Source organism: Rhinichthys klamathensis, unplaced genomic scaffold (genome assembly GCF_029890125.1).
Source record: "Rhinichthys klamathensis goyatoka isolate OS25496 unplaced genomic scaffold, OSU_Roscu_1.1 h1tg000053l_1, whole genome shotgun sequence".
In the NCBI taxonomy this organism is placed as follows: Eukaryota; Metazoa; Chordata; class Actinopteri; order Cypriniformes; family Leuciscidae; genus Rhinichthys; species Rhinichthys klamathensis.
The window spans coordinates 4,181,335-4,203,308 of NW_026606598.1; the positions used below are offsets into that span (position 1 = coordinate 4,181,335).

The following is a 21,974-nucleotide window of genomic DNA, read 5'->3' on the forward strand; positions in this document are numbered from 1 at the left end:
TACTGTAAAACTGTGGGATGAGGCAACATTTTTTTTTTTTTGGTAATCATTATAACAACACAAATGCCACCGGTTACACACAGAACACAAACACATCCACAGTGACTCTCACCAACAGGGTATAGTTTAAATAAAGATGCAATGTTTCTGTGGATGAATGCATGCGTGTTGTCTTCCTCTTTCCTTGCCTGTAGTGAGGAAGCCGAGTATTATGTCAGAGCACATCCTCCGTTGTCAACAGCTCCAGACAGGTGGTGTTCTCCCCCCGACAGCAGCCGTCCCAGGCTCCTAACTCTCTTACTGCCCTGGAAGGAGCTCCAAACAACCTCCAGATGTTTCTCCACCACTTCCTTTAAGCCTTTTAAGAATAACAGGAAATGGATTAACTAACCAGCTCTATTCTCATGCCAATGTTCAGTAGTAGTGGTCAGATTACTTCCCAGGATCACCCATAATCCCAGCTCACTCCCTGGGAACTGTCTAGTCAGGAATCCATATATGTAACATATACAATTATAAATGTTATACTCTCACATTTGTCTAGTTAAGCTTAAAAACGACAGGATACAAGACTGGTGTGCTTGCATTTTCCCGTATAAACACATAAAACTTCAAAATGTCTTAAATGTTGTGTCACATCTAGTCAGATCTGATTTTAATTTTCACATGTATTTCATGTATGAAAAGCGAATATAGGATCTGAGCATTTAATTCTGCATATTTTATAAATGGCAGATAGAATAAAGAAAAAGAAAAAAAGTCTTTCTAGAGAGCATTTGATTGGACAGAAATGTTGAAATGCCCATGAGTGCAACATGAGTCATCATTATCTGTGGTCTATTTTCTTTAGTAAAAAAAAGTGTGGCTTACTTTTCAAAATGCACCTATAACATTGCACTACCGTTCCGCAAAGATGCATTAAATTGATCAAAAGCAACAGTAAAGACATGCATAATGTTACAAAAGATTTCTATTTCAAATAAATGATGTTCTTTTAAACCTATTTATCAAAGAATCATGAAAACTGTAAATGAACTCAAAACTAATAACCACAAAACTCCATTTTGATATCATGGGGTCTTGAAATAACGACATATTTACATTTTCTGAAGAGAATGTGATTGGTGCGCATGCCATGATGCTAAGGAGGTTGTTGGCTGTTCCTATACCTTCTGTGGGATGAGCATACACACCTAAGTTTAATACATAGAGTTAGACATGTTTTAATCCTTACCCTTGAGTATGTGCAATAATAATAGTGATTCTTGCCTTGAGTTCAGAAAGCCTTTTCCACAGCTGTTGTGGGAAACCGATAAGGCTCGTCTCCTATAGTGTTAAAATGAGGTTTATGTGCTGGGGTTGACCACATCAAAGACCCTGCAGAAGAACAGATGGTCTTTCCTGTCATCCTAAGGTCTCAAGATAACAGAATACTCAAAGGAAATAAAGGATATGCCCCAGAGAGCTGTGGTTTAACAAAATCATTCTGCTCCACACCGGTTGATGAATTCGAACTGTCTCTGAGGTAATATGGGGAACTGAAGAGAAACAATTAGGATTTCCTCCCAAGCTTCAGTCAGGATTTCCTCTGAAACTTCCCAACACTAATGAACGTGCCACAGTAGTAGCAAGAGTTCGGGTAAAGTCGTTGCTATGTCAGGAGTGATAACTACGGAGATTTGTTGTTTTGTTTTTAAAAGCATCTTTAAGGTCATGCCTGACAAAGAGAGACACTGTTTTTATTGAAGCTTCAACACTCCCGGTTACATCCACAACACTTCAGCAGACAATAAGCTCAGACTCAGCAGGAGGTGTCTTTTCATCTCTCCTCAGTCAGACACCTCTCTCCTCCCTTCCTGTATCTCCTCCTGCACGTGTGAGAGCGTTTGCCCGGGCACAAGTCATAAAACCAGTGGAAGTGCTGTTATGATGACCGCATGAAAGCCAACTCGAGTCCTAATGGACTTTGGGGCTTGTCACCTATAAACAAAGCTTTTCTGGTGAAAATAAAGTGTTGGAATTAAAATACAATTGACATATTGTATTTGTCATTCCGACTTTCACAAACCCGTTCACAAAATAATGTGAATTTGGAACGACTGCAAAGGTGACTTCATGGAATAGTGCACAGTCAGTCATTCTTTATCACAAAATAAATACTACAAGACTCCTGCACCTATTTTAGGGTCTTTTTCACCCTGTTTGGGTTTATTTTTTTTTTACAAAAAAATGTTTTATGAGAGAAAGAGTGTATAATAATACAAGTACTGTATTAAGGTCCTAGATAATGTAATTTTCACAATTATTTTTTTCACGGTATGTTGTTAACCTGACTTGGGTATATTGGGGTTGGATGGTACAGACACGTCTCTACAAATCCCAAGAAATCCTTACTTTTGTCTCTTTCGATGGAACATTACCACTCAATATCTTATGGCTTGTCTCTGTTTAATAAATGGAGAGAGCAAATCTTAATTATCAAAGCTTTATTATCACGGAAATAAATTACATTTTAAAATATATTAAAGTTGAAAATTGCTCTTTAAAATTGTAATATTTTACAATATTACAGTTTTCACTGTGTTTTTGATTTTTTTTTTTAAATCAGCCTTGGTGAGCCTAAGAGACTTGCCTGGTTAAAACCAGACCATTCTCAGTTGTAACTGAGTTATGGTCTGGCAAAGCGTCATAGACAAATCATTTCCAGAGGGGCGTCACCAACGGACGTCGCGGATAGACCTAAAACCAATCAGAGCGATGAAGGAGATGACGTATGCAGAGCGGCGGAGAAACATCTCCGAGTGTTGTTCTTTGCTCGGTTTTTAACAAAAAGGAAACGTTCAAATCGCTTAAAGGTGCCCTAGAATGTTTTTTTTTATTATTTTATGATGTTTCCTGGGTTACCCTTATAATGTTAGTATGTTTTTTAGATAAAAAATAATCATAATTTAGAAATAAATGGCATTTTTCCTAGCCTGCTTTTAGCCTCTGATTTGAACACTCTGTTTGAAGGGGCGTGTCTGCTGTGGGATTCAGTGTAACCGCGGCCACTGCTGTGATTGGCTGACATGCTTGCATATGAAATAGCTAGTACGCATTACATGTGAAACTCTCTCCCGAATACTTTTACTACTGCTATTATACGTTTTCACTATAACAGCTATCGAGATTAACGAATCGTGAGATGTTTTTAAAGTATTTAGATCTATTCCCATCACATAAAATGTTGCCGTGATGAGCATTGAGCAGATGACAGTGTGTTGATCGCGAGAATGAAGATCTTATCATTGCAAAGCAGTTTCTGCACTCTCTCTGCTTTCACCAATGCAAACACGATGATGTAAATACAGTAAGAGCTTCGTTGTGCAGTGTAACGTGCGTCATTAATTTCATAACGAGTTTGGCAAGTGTCCAGATAAACTCGCGCCGTGTGGAAAGATTGTTCTTTGATCGCTTTCTGTATATAATTTGTTCACAATTTAAATACGATTATTTTCATCCTACTAAAAGAAACGATGTGAAGCTGATATTTTAGTCACTCTGGCTAACTTTAGTTAGGTAAGAGTTCTGTTGTTTATTTTGTATTTATTGTTGTAGGTTAATTAGATTTCCTTCAAACAGGTAGTGGTCTTTTGTTTGTTGTTTTGGCTTAACCCGCTCCTGAAGAGCATGCTTCATTTCCCTTTTCTTTTTCTGGAGTTGTTTGTTTAGTTTTCCTTTTTCCACTGTATCAATGTTATCACTTATTTATTGTAAATAAATGTATAATACATCTTACTTTGTGTATTGTGTACTGGGACTCAGATAAGTTAACTTCTCTTTGTTGCCGTTAACTTTTGCTTTAAAACGTTACTTCCCTTTTGCCCCTAGAAAACTAATTGGGAACGTAACACTTGACTTACTGATGCATAAACAGTATTGAACGATTTTGAGAGAAAGATTACCTGTCTGAACTTGAACAATTACACATCAGAAAGTGTTGCTTGGTAGCTCGATCCGAGGCCAGCTCTGTATTGGCCCAAGTTGAGGAAACAGTCGGTGAAATGTTTGGAAATTTCCAGAGAAAATAAAATTAACCCATTGTTTTTTCAGAGGCTCAGATGAAGGAACTAAAAAATACTTTTGTGTTCATGTGTACATCCACACTGAGCAACTGTCATGCTTCGGCTGCGCAGTTCCACCTGGCATTGAGGGCTGGCATTATGCAAATATTTGGAGGCGTACATATTAATGATCCCGACTATTGCGTCACAGTCGGTATTGTGTGGAGAACCGACCGTTTTTCAGGGGTGTTTTTCATAAACGTGAATTAAATGAGAACGCGAAAACAGTCCAGTTTGAGATTCACTCCATGTCATGTCCATGCACTGAACTCTTGTTATTTGACTATACCAAGGTAAATTCAATTTTGAATTATAGGTCACCTTTAAAACAGACGCGATAGCTGATTCGAACGAGTGATGTTCCACGGCGGCATCCATCTCTGTAATGTAGGCTACAAAATCTGCTTCAAAATCCCAGCGCTGTCATCATCGTGTAAAGCCCGCCCCAACGTTTCTGATTGGTGCCGCGATTTCGACGGATTGGAAATGGCTTGAATGAGCTCTTTGCCAGACTAACTTTCAGAGCAAATCTAAATTTGCCGGAAGTTGTCTGGGTTTTCCCAGGCTAACAAGAGACTTCTTTCAATCAAAAAAATATATGTATGTAATATAAAACACAGTATATGTATGTAAAACCTAATTTTTAGCATCATACTTCCTTTGTTTATTTGCAAACAATTTATGTAGTTTAGAGGATACAAAAATGGTTAAGGGTAACAACAAATGAAGTTTGTCTCATTCACGTTGTCTCTCGTGATTGTCTCTCTTCAATGAACTTCATCCCATGCAACCAATGATAAAATAGAACTTATGCCATCCTCAAAAGCTCTCAGAGCTGCCATCTCAGTTTGAGATGAACTCCTCACTCCTTCAGACACCACTGAGCATCATTACTCTGTTTACTCGAAGGGGGAAAAATAGCACATTCTATTTATCACCTTCAAGGAATAAGTGGACCAAAACATTCTGACCTACAAGCTCATTGCTCAAACTTTAGGGAATATCCAATTAAATTGTATACGTAGTGTTCTGTGTTTAGTGCTTGTTATAGAGGAAAACATCATCTCCTCTGGGTCACAGGTCTCTCTCTAGAATTGGTTTTCAGTGTCTCACTGGAGGAGTGCAGCATGAGTGCATCTTCTTACCAAAACTGGAGCGTGTTGGTACATGCCCTGATTTTGGGCTCTTGCTCGCTGTTTAGGATCCAACTTCTGTCATTACCTCAACTCCCAAAAACAGAAGCACTGTGAAAGAGCAAAGGCACCACTTTTCATATTCACGGGGAGAAAATGGCTGCTGCTCATCCTGTTAACAATCATGCTGTGACATGACTTTCCCCTGTTAATTGAATATTTTGAAATATTTCCCCTGTTAATTGTAGATGACAATTGGACTTGACAAACAAAATATATTATGCGAATGTGAACTTGTTAATGATGTCACTTCCTTTTCAATATGTAATTTAAAATGACATTTCACTTATAAGGCTATAAGTGGTGGAACAGGGAACTAAATCAATTCAGGAATCTATCATTATTTTTGAGAAATGTGATCAATCTTGCAAAAAAATATCTTTGCCCAATTTTTAATTAATTCAAATTATTCAAAAATAATTTAAATTGAATTTCTATGACTGATTATACAGAAATGCATAGTCTTATATTTTACCATATATTATATTTCAATAAGTTTTTAGTTCATTTTGAATTAATACATTATTTAAGCTTGCAAAAAAATACTACCCCCTTCATATGCAGTAGTGGCCCAAAGTGATGTCTTTTCACATTTTCACTCTTTATTCAGATATTATACTTTTTTTTTTTTTTTTTTTTTTTTTTTTTGTAAGATTTTGTATCATTGTTGTGCTTGGAGTCGATCATTTTAGTTGTGATAACACAATGAAACAAAATGTGCGGGAATTTTTGGACAAGCTATCATACAAAGAAATGATGAACACATGCAATATTAATAACTGACTGTGTTGTTATAGTCATTGTATGCCTTTTCCTGTGAGCCTTTTGTTTTTATGCCCTTTTTTTTGCAACCTGTAGCTGTAGTTTGCCTTCTTTTTCCCCCAATAATTTTGACAGATAAATACCATAACCAAGTTTAGTGTTTTGTTCTTCCCTCATATTTAAAATAATAAAAAACATAAAATATTTTCCTCATATTTTGATGTTTTAATCAAACTTGAATGTTCATTAAAAACAAATATCCCCTTCCGGACATCACTCTTGGCCACTATATTTACTATTTAAATATTTTAAGCAATTATGTTTTGACAATGATAAAATCCTGATCTAAATAGAAAACACTGCAGAAGTCAAAAGGGCCGTACACACCGGGACGAATATCGGCGCGCGTTATTCGCCAGCGTTTTTCAACGCGTTTTTTGTGTTCACACCCAAGCGATTTTCCCTGACGATGAGCCGAGTGAACATGCCAATTCATTCCCTGACATTAGATGGTGCTTAATGTAAAAAAGAAATACCCCGGTACACAAGGTGGCGCTGCGCAACTTTCTGACACTCGCTTGTCACTCAGAAGAAGAGAGCAAGTATTTATGTTCCGACACCAACGAGAGCAGCTCTACATTCATCTTGCCTTGCATCTTCCTCGTCTTATTTCTTCCCGGCAGTGTAGACGCTACTTGGCGTATATCTTCTTCGCCGTTACGTATGTGTGCTCGGCAAGACCGTTTTTTGTTTGAGCGCCCCCAAGTTGTATTTTACTGTAACTTCAGAAGCTCCAGACAAGTGAGCAAAAGCGACAATCTCATTGGTCGGATAGTTTTTGACGCGTCAAACCAAAAAAACGAACCCGAGGCGTTTTTTTTTAAAAATGACGCTTTTACGCGTGGCGTTTTCCGTGTCGGTGTGCACACTCACATTGGAGCCCTTTGTTTAGTCACGAGGCGTTAAACGTCGGCGAATATCGCGCGCGAAATTCGTCCCGGTGTGAACAGGCCTTAATGTTACTATGGTCACTCACCCGCAAACAAAATTTCTGTTTCCATGGCAAAAGAAATACACCCAGACCAAAGCATTGCACCCGGAAACAATACAAGTGGACACCATCATGACTAAAAGTTTGCCAAGTAGTATTTCCTACAAAAACAAGGCGGTATTTGACTCTGGCAACCTTATTATTAGCAGACTTGTGGTGGATTATGGGTGTTGAAGTTTTTTTAGCCCCCAAAATGATGAATGCATAATAATAATACATATTTTGAAAAGAAATATTCAACACAGCTCTTTTTAGGTCTTGTAGTGACCATGGCAGCATACTGATTTGGAGGGTGAGTAAATAATGATTTCATTTTGCCTAAAAAATTTCTTTGAAGACACAAATTGAAAAACTGCAGGGATGGCAGGCAGCTCAGAGACTAGCTAGCTTAATGAGTTTATTGCATGTGTTTTTATCCTCCACTAGCCTATCGGTTCATCTTTTTCTTTGCTAATGTCATTTTGCACTAAAGTGAGTGTTTGAAGACAGATTGATAAGTTTGTATTTGACTTTTTCATTATGTCCCATAAATTCCTGAGGAGATAACATTTTGTGGATACTTTGCTCTGGCCATAAAATCCCATAAGACATTGCCATTAGCACAGTGTTGGTTGACACGAGGCATGCGACAGCTGATTGATGGATGTTAAAAAAACGACACACTGCAGCAGTTGCAAAATGAGAACGGCGAGAGACAGAGAGAGTTCAATAAAGACACACACTCTCTTGGCAGCGGATAAGACGTCTTTGTTCTCTGTTGTCAGTAAAACACGTGAAAGACTTGAAGAGCTGCATGGGTGGGAGATTCAAAACATGCCGGCAAATCTCCCATCATCCCCTCAAAACAAAACCTCATTAGAATTACGCATCACATCTGCCGCTACACATTAATCCAGCTCAGATGGGATTCTCTCACAATACTCTGTTGTGATTTGAAGACAATTTTGTGGTATTATGATAATTACCAGACTTTTGTTTTATCTGAGTTATGCAAGTGTTCCTTGCCTGTGCAAAACCCGCAGCCACAATTCTGAGGTGCTCTGGGTTGTTGTTAACTTGTTGAGAGGTTGTTGCTAGGCAGTCTGTGGTTTCTAGGTGCATGTTTGACTGTCTTCCAGGCAGAAATTGGAAGTTCGATCACTCATAGAGTTGTAGGAACCTTTCACACGAGCCACAGTTTGAGGTATCGTTCATGTCTAGCACAAAGGTTGTGAGATGAATTACAGTAGTTTTTTTGTTTTTAAGGACAATATTTTACATGTATATTTAAAATTTTAAATATGAGGGAAGAGGATATTTAACATCTTTGCTCAAATTTTAAATATTAGTTGAGCGTATAGGACAGGATAGTACTAATCAAGTCCTATACGCTCAACTAATATTTTAAATATATGGGAAGAAAAAAAACAACTCGGTTAACTCAACTCAATGTTTCTTTATATAGCACTTTTTAAAAACCCGAGGGAATACCAAAGTGCTGTACAAGCAAAAATAAAACAATAACATAACAAAAAGCAAGAACATTAAAACACAAGAAGATAATAGAAACTTAAAACCAACAGCTCTCATACGGAATTTAACGCCAAATTATAAAAAGTAGTTTTAAGACTCATTTTGTTAGATAAATTAAGGTATTTATCTAACAAAAATTATATGGCAAACTACAGCCAAAACGAGGCAATGTCCGATTCGTGAATGAGACTATTCTTTCCAAAGAACCTGTTGAATTGGTTCAGAAATCACGAATCTGCCTGATCCGATTGCAGTAAATGATCTGGTCAAAATGAACTCGGAATAGAGCTTGAATGACGTAAAAAGTAAGTTACTAATGCTGGATTTTAGTATTGATTATTACAAATGAAAATCATGACTGTCTGTTAAACTGTGTAAATATGCTGTGAAAGTGTATATTAAATGATAAGTAATGTATGATGAGTTTTGGTAATAAAATGAAAAAATTAAATAAAGCTTGAAGACTTTTTGTACTTTTGCTTGTACTCAAGTAATATTAAAAATAAATGATTGTACTTTTACTGGAGTTACATTTACCCAAGTACTCGATTGGTACCGCAACAAACGTAGTTTCTTTAAGTATAGATCAGCTTAACCGTACTGAAGCCTGCTCCTCTTAGTCAATACTGGAACTGATGCTCCCATGGGAACATTTATTCACGACTTCCCTTTTCCGATCGTTTGCTTTCATGTAGCTTTCTATGCATGCACGTTGTCTTTGTCTTCCCGTATCATATGTCTATAAGGGTTTTTATTGCTCCATCTATGATGCAGTGAAATGAATCCTCAAAGGTTATAATAAAGGTTTATTGAGGAACATGAACAGGTGCAGAACAGCTGTGGAATAGGTTCTCTTAACTCAGAAATAAGGACACGCAATGAAATTAGCAGACCATAAAACATACAAGATTTCTTCCCTCCTCAGATAAGACATTCATGGACAAGACCTTCATTATCATAGGTATTTCCATTTGCATTTACGTTTATATAAATATTAGCAATGGTATAACATACACCGGTTTGATTAGAAGGCTTGTGCTCAATGTATTTATGACTTTAGAAACTATGCACTTAAAGGTAGAATTCACAGCAACACACACACACACACACACACACACACACGTTGAGTTTAAATGTTTTATGGAGACTTAGACACACTGATTTTTATACTGTACAAACTGTATATTCTATCCCCCAAAGTTTCAACGGTTTTTGCACTTAAGTGGTAAAGATTGTTGTTATTCTAGGATCATTTTTATTTTAGGGACAAAAAACAGACACTTTTCATAATATCTTCTTTTGTTTTCCACGGATGAGAAAAAATGTGTTTGTGGATTTTCAAGTCAGCCATGAAAATGCCTGATTGTCACTAATTTGATTTAAAAAAAAACATCAAACCAAGTGGCATCTGCAAACAATTGATTCACATTATTTAAATATTTTCTTTATATAATTTTAAACCTAATATTTTAATATCAAATGTTTTACTAGAAAAGTCTAATTGTGTTATATTTCATTGTAAAATTCCACTTATTTAGATATTTTGTTATGTAATGCAATGACATTCAAAAAAACTTTGAAATAAGACCATCGCGTACACGTGCTTTCTGTGGCCACTGTATTGTAACTAACATTTACATTCTGCATAAGAAGGTTGATTTGAATATCCTGCACTTGATTAATGTTAAACTCAGGTGTTATCAAAATGATTATGCAACAATGTCTTCAATCTACCAAGAATGCATCAGAAGCTTTATTGCCATTGTTCTTTGTGTATTGCTGTTTGTGCGAGTGAGCAGTTAGTAAACACACCGGGTGAGTCACACATCTGGAGTCAATTATGCTTCATTAGACAGAGTCTATCCATCATCACATGCAGCGGTTAATGGCTCTTGGATTACAGTGTGTGTGTATGACTTAGCACTGTAGCACACACACCCTCAATGAAAGCCATTTCCCATGGAGCTCAATGTAAACAGTAATCCTACCGGATCTCAGCAGGATGGCGTCAGAGCGTCTCCCCAGCATGACCTGGCATCAGGCCAGCGGCCTCCTCCAAACTCTGCTAGAGTCATCGGGAAATAAATATCAATGGGCATGATCAATAGCATAAATCTGGCATTTGAAATATATATTGCTATTCATCTACAAATCAACATGAGCTCTATATGAGCTCATCATTAAGATTCAACATTGAACACATTGCAGAAATGTATTATTACTCTTATCATGTGGTCTTTAATTATTGACATGTTCAGTTGTTATACATTGTTTGGATTTACACTGTTTGGATTTAAATAGGCAAATGCTTAAGAGTCTATGACTGGATCACTATTGCAGTGATTATGTTTCTAGCATGTTATATCATCCAGGTGGATGCTGCACATTGGTGGTGGTTGAGGAGATCCCCCCCTTCTATGTAAAGCGCTTTGAGTGCCGAGAAAAGCGCTATATAAATGTAATGAATTATTATTATTATTATTATTATTATTATTATATGTTTGGCAACAGTTCTTCTTACCCTAATTGATGGAGTGTGTAGCTTTTCATTTCTTAAACAACCATGTGACACATCATGGCCATATTCCAGGATGACAATGTCAAGATTCATCAGGCTCAAACTGTGAAAGAAAGAATGGTTGCATGATGAATCATTTTCACACATGAACTGATGCTCCTCTGAGTTTAGACCTTAAATTCATTGCAAGTCTTTGGGATGTGCTGGAGGAGACTTTACAGAGTGCTGGACTCTTGCATTGACAATACAAGATCTTGACTAAAAACTGATGCACCTCTTGATGGCAATAAAATCACAACATTTTATAATTTCAACACAAGTAACAGGGTTACTTCAGTTATTTTTTACTGTTGAAAAATGAATTTCACCAACCATTTTTCATTTGCCATTTGTCATCAACCATTTGGTGAAATTCATTTTTCAAAAGTAAAAAATGTTGGCTATACTGCGCGTGACGAGATGTTTAGATGTATAGGCTTTTCTCGCAGCACTTTACATAATAACTAAACGCCGCAGTTTAAGTAGATGTCAACTACATTTGAAAACTAGTCAACTAATCATCTCGAGGAAGCCTTGTATAAGTATGCTTCAAAAAGAAGCTTAATGGAGCACAAAGGAATGGATCCGAATGCAAGGGATTGTTAAAGTCCCCCAGTGGTGAAAACCAATCTTTTAATGTTGTTTATCTATGTGGTGCTTTTAATATGCTTTAAGACAAACCATGTGCAAATTCATGTCAACACCATTGCTATTTTAAAAAAAATTCTCCATAAAACTGCAGTGAACCAAAGACAGACTAAGGCCTTGTCCACACGGACACGGGTATTTTTATAACCGTGACTTTTTTTACGCGGTTTGGCCGTTCGTCCACACGGAAACGCAGTATCAGGTCACTGAAACCGAACATTTTTGAAAACCCCTGCCAGGGTGAGGATTTTCAGAAACGCCGGTTACAGTGTTGTCGTGTAGACAGTAAAACCGGGGTTTTTGCCTTGCGACGTCAGATTGTGCGCTGTTATCCGCCTACCGGAACCTGTAATAACTTTTTGTTAGGCTTCTGATTGGCCAACGTGGCTTTATGGTTAGGGTTATATCGGCGCCTGCTGGTGTGGCTCTTGACGGCGCTTGATAGCGTGTTTTTGCGTTTTCATGTGGACGGGATTTCTTTTTTAAACGCAGGAGGAAAAACTCCAGTTATAAAAACACCCGTGTCCGTGTGGACAAGGCCTAAAAAACGCAGTTTGAAATCACTGGTGTTTCTGACGGCACAAACTACCTTGTAACCAATCAGGTCCACGTGTGATCGTCAAAGAGTGGATCTCTGAGCTGGTGTGAGTGAGTGGAGTCATAGAATCGCGTATACTAAATGAGGCAAGGGTGAAGAGTTACATTCAAGCTATGTTAAGGCATGAAGAAATGTTTTTTCAAGGACTTTAAATATGTAATTTTGGTGTTAAAATATGAGTTTTAAGGGATACAATTATTGACTACAGGGGGACTTTAAACGTTAGAGAGTTTTCAACTTGACTTTTTAAAGCATCTTAACAGCGCTTTTGAAGGCGCTAGACACAATGGCCAAAGGTTTTTAAAGGGATGTTTTTTAACATGGAGGTTTTCAGTGAAATACAAATAGATTTATTTAAACAACCAGTTTACCTTAAGTTGTTACCTTAACTAGTTGTTGGACAACTATAACAAATTAGTCGACCATTATGACCCATCCCTATAATTGGTATAAAAATTGACTGTGCAGGTTAGTTCAGAAAACCATGTTAACATAATTAGTAAAAAAAAAAAAAAAAATTAAATTAGATCAAACAAGAGAAACAACATATCCAAAATAAAGTTCGTAGTCAAAACAAAAATAATTGCATGTATGGTATTTGTATATAAAATAATTATATTTCACATGAATGTGGAAAATATAGTTACGAGAGTAGCACATCAACAAAAGAAAGGCACCCCAGGTATTTTTCTGAACACTAGCGTTATCATGTAAAATGCTGGTAAGAGTAGTAATTTCCTCCACAGCATTACTGCATTTCCTGTTCTCACCTGTACTCACCCTCCATTAGTGTTTAGTGGTCAGTCAGACTACGGTCCAGACAGCAGGTGACTCATCTGAGGAAACTATCTCAGAGAGTAATAGAAACCAGACAGAGGTCAAAACTGTGGTACATCCTGAGGGCGAAGGGCACATCAGGTCATACTTCTGTGTTTCAGAATCATGTCAGTCTGGCTGATGGTCATCCTTACTGACAGCACAGCACAGCACAGCACGCACGTACACACACACACACGTACAGTATATATCCTACTTATTTTATCCCTTAGTCAGGGTATATGCCTATTTAATGCATATTTTATTTGAGCAATATATATTAAGCTTCTAGGTCAAATTTACTTTATTTTTCTAAGTCTTTTTTTTTGTGAGTGTTTTTATTTTGTTTACCAGGAGAAATATCCTTAAAACAAGATCAATAAAAAATAAAAAATAAAAATTCATAGTGTATGTTTATAAGTGTAAGTTTTAAAAAAGCATAAAAAAGTGTAAGTTTTAAATAAGCATAAAAAAGGCATTACATTTTTCCTACAAAAAGAGAAAACAAAATTGTGAATTGGGTATGAAAAATAATATTGGCCTACAACTTAATTTAAGATATGCATACCTTCTGAATATTTAATATTGTTAAAACTGGAAAAAAAGTTTGTTATAAACTTCATCCGTACGCAATGCACAGACTCACAGCCTCATGTGCTTGAAATGAAACATGGTATCTACCCTGACTGAAGTCTATAGAGAGGCGCAGATCTCATCCGTCAGCATGTGAAGTTCCACATCAAGTGCATTTCAGACTCGTTCTACCTTACACCTGCCCTGCGGGAGGGAACTCTGTCGAGGGTAAAGACCACTGACCTCATAGGGTGGGGTTTGGCTGTAAAGTCGTGTGATGACCTCAGACTAGTACCTGCAGGGTGTAGTGGGAGTTCAGGTCACAGGGTCACGAGGGAAGAGCTCTCATTCATCAACTTCCTGCAGTCTTTCTCAACATGGGTTTCCATTGTAGGGTCACAGCCTGTCACACACACACACGTGGATACAAGCACTCAAGCACTGATGGATGGATAACAAAAATGACTTGATTGATAAGGCAAACGTTTGCTGTTTAATGTATCAGTCAATGAAAATTGATGTCTACAACTATGTACAACATGAAACCTCTCTATACTTGTAGACAGTGTCGTTTCATCTGTGAGATGGAGGTTGTGTGCAGCCGACAGAAAAAGTCTTGCTTGACTGAAGTGGAGTGTAAAGAGGCAGAATGAGCAGACAGGTGTGTGACAACTGTAGATGCAAATTTATAATGCAGAAATTCTATGTTTTATGATGGTAATCAGACATTTGAATCTTAACTAGCGTTCTACCCATTACCTGCAACAATAGGTACTTTACTTTTGGCCCTGTGGAGTTAAACTCTAATTTGTTTAATTTTTGTCTAACACATTTTTGCTGTGTTTTCCCCTTAACCATCATGAACAAATGTTCAGCCACATCTCAAATCAACTTTTATTTTGTGATGGACATGATCACATTTTAGACATTAAATGAAAAAGGTCAACTTCATGTCTTGCTAAGGCTAATCCCAAAGCTAGTATTTTTTATGTACACTATAAATACAATTAAACAAATATTTTTTCCTCTTTTTTTGCATAATTTTGCATATTTTACATAATTTGAATAAATTACTTTTACAGGTGAGATCATCAAATTTTTAAACATTTTAAATATTGATGATTTTTATAGATGAAAGATGATGATTTTCATATTTTAAGCTAGAAAAGGGTCCGGGTTAAGGGTAAAACAATAAAATCTACACATAAAGCAATTGAAAAACATCAAAAATAAATGATGAGACATGATTAAAAAATAAAAGTGCACAATAGTATTAATAATATTAAATACAACACATTAAAAATATAAACACATTTAAAAAACGTTTTTTTTTTTATTTCTTGTGCAGAATTTTGCATAATTTACTTGATTTTACAAAATTATAGTTACCTTTTAGATCATCAACATCCATATTATTATAAGGGATTTTCATATTTTAAGCTAATAAAGCCTATAAAATCAATTTACACATAAAAGGAATTGGAAAAATAGCAAAAAAAGTCAAGATTTAATTTTTTGTTATATTTTTGTTCAAATAAAAATCAACCACTGTGACATAAAAGTTCCTAATAATTATAATTATATTTTATATAATATTTCCCCAAACTCTTAGGTCCATGCATGAATGTCTCATTCACTTTTCATACATCTGGCATATTCTTACATCACAAATTTAAGCAGGTACAGTCAAAATGTTGAGAGCGTTGCATGCAATTGGATTTGGGAGAACACAGTTCTTACTGTGAAAGTCATTAGAGCTAGAGTAAAAACAGGCCAGAAAGAGACGGACGGCTGATTAACCTCGACTCACCCGCTGTTATTGCTATTCCATCTGCTGGATGTTGGTATATAAGGGAAACGGTGATGCTAAAATCTCACTATTCCTTTCTCTAATATTCAAAAGAGATTTAAATAAGCCAGGGACCTTGTAAGAAGGGAGACATAAAGGAACCAATACAGTATTTTGTTCATCCAGTTTGTGACTGGTCAGTTCATGAACAGCTTTGTTCTCACATGCGTATGAAGCGCAGTAGTTCACATTAGGTTACAAAGTCGTTCACAGAGACATTTGGCATTCATAAATTTCTACTGAACAAAGAACTGAGTTTTCCTCAAATTGTAGGCACTGCATTTACATGTTACAGTGAATCTAAGCATGGCACTACGCTTCAACTCTCGCCTTTGTAAGTGCACTGAAGCTTTTATTCAAAAGGTGTTTGGAATCACAGCTTGTCCCCTCAGCGGGAACCCCTGTCCAAACAGCCAGAGGACAAATCCCCTCACTTCCTGCACCATAAGGCACATTCTCCACGGTAACCCACAATGGAGGCTTTAGAGGAGCACATTTACAGAGTGCTAAAGGCTAATACAGTCTAGCCTAAAAGTATAAAGAACGCTGAGAATTAGGTGCGAGCAGACCAAAATCTAGATCAAGGAATAATTCATTTTTATTTATTTAAATATGAGTGTACACTGAAAAAAATGGTACAAGATTTACTTTGAAACACTTTTCACTCAGAAATTGCTAGTTAATATTCTCAAATAATTACAAAGAAACAGCATGTAACATTGAATTAAATGTGTCATTTTAAAGTAGAAAGACTGAAAGGACTTCCTTGTAAAATGTACTAAAATCTACCCTGACCGTAACCCTTTCCAACTTTGATCTTTTTTACAGTGTATTCGGTCTTACTGCAATAGCATAAAATTAGTAAAAAAAAAAAAAAAAAAAAATTGCATTTAAAAATGAGTTAAGTTAAAAATGAGTAACCATTGCATAACAGTGTAGTAAGACAAAATACAGAAAACTATGCAGTGTTGCTTCTAAAGTATATTTATCTTGTTTTAACTGAAAAACAAGTTTAAAAAAAACGTTTTTTTTTTTTTTTGTATTTTAAGGTTTGAATTTACTTTTTCTACAATGAAAAAGTTTGCATAGTAATCAGTGCACCAAGCTCTCATTAGTCTAGCTCAACTAGTAGCCTAATAGTTTTAGTGGATTTGGTCACTATAGTACAGTTTATTTATATCCGACGATGCACAATCCTGTACTTGCTTGCTTTAATCTGGCCTGATTTAGAATAAATGCTCATCTCGAGGTGAGATATCCTGTAGCTCAACGTGTCAGGAGCATTAGCTACCATACATGGGTAACAATCCGTTAATGAGATCAGTTGTAAATGGCAACATGAGGTCAGTGTTGTAGACACAAGCAAAAACACTAATTAAATCATCCACCGCTCTTTACAGAATACACCTCTCACCTGGCTATAAACTGGGCGCTAACTGGCTGCTAACGTTTTCTTCCAGGAAAGATAAACAGAGATGATTGCAGAGGTGAATACCATTCTAAGTGGAAACAGCAAGGGTTCAGTCACTGGTGGACATGTTGAATGGGTATTTCTCAGTTGATTGATTCTTCAGAGTTTTTAAATGACCTCTTCAATCTGATTATGTGAAAACTATCTGTCTTCATGCACAGCTGAGTTTGTGTACAGCTGCCATAAATAATCTGCAATAGTTGTAACTTGTCCTGCTAAATACCAAAAGATGGTAAACGGTGCCCTTTGAGCCCCGGTGGCTTATACCATCGGCCACTTTATTAGCTAGACGTGTTCAACTGCTCATTAATGCAAATATCTAACCTGCCAATCACATGGCAGCAACTCAATGCATTTAGACATGTAGCCATGGCCAAGACGATCTGCTGAAGTTCAAACTGACAATCAGATTGAGGAAGATGCCTTGTTGATGCCAGAGGTCAGAGAAGGTATATGCCTGATGAAGGTCATGATGCTAATAAAATTTTGATACTCGTTTGCAAGTATTGATATGTGCGGGATTTCCTTGTTTTTTTTTATAGTTCAGAGAAGAAAAGCCAGACTGGTTCAGCTGATAGAAAGGCAAAAGTAACTCAAATATACACTCGTTACAACCGAGGTCTGGAGAAGAGCATCTCTGAACGCTCAAACTGGTTTCTCAAACATGACAATAGCCATGTTTCCATCCACTTGTCAATCGAATTATTTGAAGTTCGGTAAAAAACCTCATGCGAACACAGCTGATGAAAGTGTTTTTCCATCAAACGGCTTTAAAGCGGATAAAAACCTGTGCGTAACGACGTCACATGCTGTTTTGCGATCAAATTGGTATATCGAATTGATTTGAGACATGTTAAGGTGTTTCCATTCATTTTCTCACCGAATTGCACCAAATTCAAGCCAACATTTGCGAAAAAAGTTTTACTAGGCAAAATGGATCGCACCATAATAACGTTTCCATCCGCGTTTATCGCATAAGCCGTATATCGATCAAGATAAAATCCGATGAGACCGATCGTATTTCATTTGAGTCGATATTCATGAAATTCAGTCGAATTTTACTGTTTCCATAAGGCATTTTTCATTCGATATCACTTAATGCGGATAAAAACGTGTGGATGGAAACATAGCTAATGAGACTATTCTCGAATGGCCTCCACAGTCACCAGATCTCAATCCAATAGAGCACCATTGGGATGTGCTGGAACGGGAGACTCGCATCATGAATGTGCAGCCGTCAAATCTGCAGCTATGTTTGATGCTATCATGTCAATATGGACCAAAATCTCTGAGAAATGTTTCCAGCAGCTTGTTGAATCTATGCCATGAAGAATTAAGGGAGTTCTGAAAGCAAAAGTGGGTCCAACCCAGTACTACATTTATGCATTTGGCAGACGCTTTTATCCAAAGCGACTTACATTGCATTTCAAGATACACATTTTTACATTCTTATCAGTTCTTGCATCAGTACTAGCAAGGTGTACCTAATAAAGTGGCCGGTGAGTGTGTTAAAAAGCAAAACTCAAATAAAGGGAACTCAGATTATTTGTGTGACTATTTAAATTGGTGCTGGCCTTGTGCTAGCCTTTTTAGCAGGGAAATATCAATCCCAAAATGCTAAGGGGCAAGGATTGTTGAGCTCAAGTATAGGCTTGAGATATGGACCCAGAGAAGTGACCCCATCTGGCTGAAGGATATATTATTATCAGCTGTCTTAGTCATGTATAGAGGCTTAGGGTTACTAGGGAAATGATCTCTCGGGTCATAACGTATAAGCCTCTTGTTTTACAGGTGACCCTTGGTCCAGTCTCACTAATTAAAGATGCCGTAATTTAAAACAGCAATAAAAGTCCAATCATGGACATCAGATAAAATCAATACAAGAAATTCAATGAAGTTTACTTTGTGTTAGAAGCTGTTTGCATCTTCCACATTCAGAATAATCGATAGCACTCAAAAGACTTCATGAGTACTAAAGTGCAGTCTAATATTTTATTATGTGTTCAGCAACTATATATTTAAGTGTTGTTTCCATCTTTCAATATGCTGCACAGCAAAACCGGCAATCATCCAGTGAACACAGTATACCTCTCTTTGTTATCTGTATAACTATATACTGTATTTTTTTTATATTAAACAATTTATTGCCTTATTCACAGTAATTGTTAAATGTTATTGCCAGTGTGGATTGCAAAAAAAAGAGCGTAGTATGAAAGCCTATTTCAAAGCCACATTATGGGAAAGAAAATGTAAAGTAGAAATATGAAGTACTAACAAAATAGTTATATACAGAGTACCATTCAAAATGGGTCGGTAATATTTTTTTTAAATGTGAAAGACGTCTTTCATGCTCTCCAAGCCTGCATATTCGATTTAAAAAACAACAACAAAAAACAGTAAAAACATTACTATTGTGAAATATAATCATAATGTAAAATTACCGTTTTCTATTTGAATATATTTTAAAATTATATTTTAAAATATAATATATATATTTTATTCCTGTGATGCAACGCTGAATTTTCAGCATCATTAGTCCAGTCATCAGTGTCACATGATCCTTCAGAAATTATTCGTATATGCTGATTTGCTGATCAAAAAAAAAAAAACATTTATCATTATTATCAATGCTGAAACAGTTGTGCTGCGTAATTTTTGTGGAAACTGTGATTTCCCCCCAGTATTCTTTGATGAAAAGAAAGTCAAAAACCATTTATTTAGAATATAATCATTTTGTGTCTTTACTGGCACTTTTGGTCAATTTAGGGTGTCCTTGCTGATTCCAAAATATTAAAGGGACTGGATTTAAAAAAAAAAAATTTGGAAACAGAACTGGAAACTGGAACTGGACAAGACTGGAAAATAAATAACTTTTTACTGATTTAAATCAAGTTTTTTTGTTCCTGTTTTCAAGTGCAAAACTGCAATCTTCTCATCGAATTACAATTCAGAGAAATGACTAGACTTTTAGATCACAGTAAGAAGGAGCTCTCCTGCAGTGCCACATTATCATCATCTGCTCCTTAAACACACAGCCACATACCAAAGCAGTGTTATCAGATGACCCCACACTGAGGTGCAAAGGACAAACATGACAGCTCTTCACCCCCTCAGAGAGAAAACAAGCCAACTGACAAACCACAAACCTGCGTTAGGCATTCTGGAGATAATCAGCTCTGCAAGCGGTTCCAGTGAGTCACAAACGTTTTTTACACACGTATTTAAAAGTAAAGTGGGACGTTTCTGCACCACTAGTGGTACCAAACAGAATAAACACATAGTCCTGCTCCAAATTCAGGCTATAGGTTTATTAAATTCTAAATGTAATTTAGCAACATCGACACTGTTATTGAACTGAACTGAATCAACATTGAACTGACTCAAAGTGAATACAGACGACACTGTTGTCTTCTGTAGAGCATATATGAATTGAACTCGTTTCATAATTGATGAGCTTCACAGTTATTGAATTGAACTGAATATAATGACACTATTGTCTTTTTTAGAGCTGAAGAATTGATCATTTGTTCCTGTTTATTACTGTGAAGCTCCTTTAAAACAATCTGTACTGTATAAAAACAAGATGACATAGATAATTGCACACTTTACCTTTAAACGCAGGCCTGTGCGTGACACTGTATCATTTCTACTATGGGTTTCGGGCAGAAATCATTTCTGGACTCTTATCTCAGTACTGGAAACAAGTCAACAAGTAGAAACAGGACATAAAGTCATCAGTCAAAGGAAAATATGTTAAAAACACATAACAGATCATCTGTGTTGAGGTTAAGACCCATTCAGTGAGACGATAGGATTCTCATCTGGTCATACAGTCAGCATTCATAGACTTGAGTTATGAATATTATAGAGAATAGAGAAGTTTGGGGAACGTGGGTTATGCTCCATGAGTTCTGACTCGAACGAGAGGAAACTCTTTCTGCCTCAATGACTGTGAAAAGTTCACATGACGCACTGACGTTTCATTGGCATGGCCGTTTTTGTTTCTTATGAATCGGTGTGGATTTGTGATGTTACGTAAACCTGTTGATGATTTCTCAGTCAGTTCTTCCGAAACTAACAATGCAGTGATGAAAGTCTAATGATGTTGTGGTATATGACACAAAACCAGTTCAAAAAATATCTCTGATGTCTAAACTAAATCTAAACATTTTAAACATATAGGCTATGCTTTGACGTTATTTTGCATTGAATCCAATTTTGCATAATATTTTAACACCAGTCAGTCAGTCTGATCAAATAATGAGGAACTTAAAAAACTTAATCTCAATCATTACATCTGTTCTAGTATCACATTATAGTATCGTATACGGCAGAAATAGTATTCTGAGCATAGCCAATGTCTGATTGAAGCTCATGTTTAGTGAACCTCTGTCACCAGCTCCAGATCACACCTGAACTAAGGTCAATGCAGGTTCACAATTCACTGCATACGAAAGAGTTGGAAAGACACTCAGAGAGAGATGTGTATTAGAGGAATTCTACAGTAGGGCATCTGAATATCCATATAATATATAAATAAGCAACACATAAGCAGATATTCAGATGGATACAGACAGAAACACAACAGAATGAGTGCACATGAGAGAGCGGTGTCTGTTGAGCTGATTTGCTCTGGACAATAAACACCATCTTTATGACTTTTTATGATCTGTTTGCTCTGTCCTGCTAATCCAGGTCAACATTTGACAGATAACACACAACACATACATACCTTCCAGCTATCAAGACAGACAGACAGACAGACAGACAAACGCACGCATGCACACACGTACACGCACACGCACACACACACGTACACACACACACACACACACACACAC

General features: G+C 36.6%; 1 long non-coding RNA gene across 2 annotated transcripts; it reads right to left on the reverse strand.

The window, feature by feature from the left end:
• Positions 1-20,966, reverse strand: LOC130083045 (uncharacterized). 2 transcript variants are annotated; one of them, XR_008806810.1, is made up of 5 exons: positions 20,743-20,966; positions 14,109-14,216; positions 13,201-13,320; positions 10,610-10,683; positions 1-358 (listed from the first exon to the last, which is right to left on the reverse strand). It is a non-coding gene; the product is annotated as an uncharacterized LOC130083045 (long non-coding RNA). The 2 variants fall into 2 exon arrangements; XR_008806809.1 differs by having other exon boundaries at positions 10,610-10,686.
• Between the last annotated feature and the right edge of the window lie 1,008 nt (positions 20,967-21,974).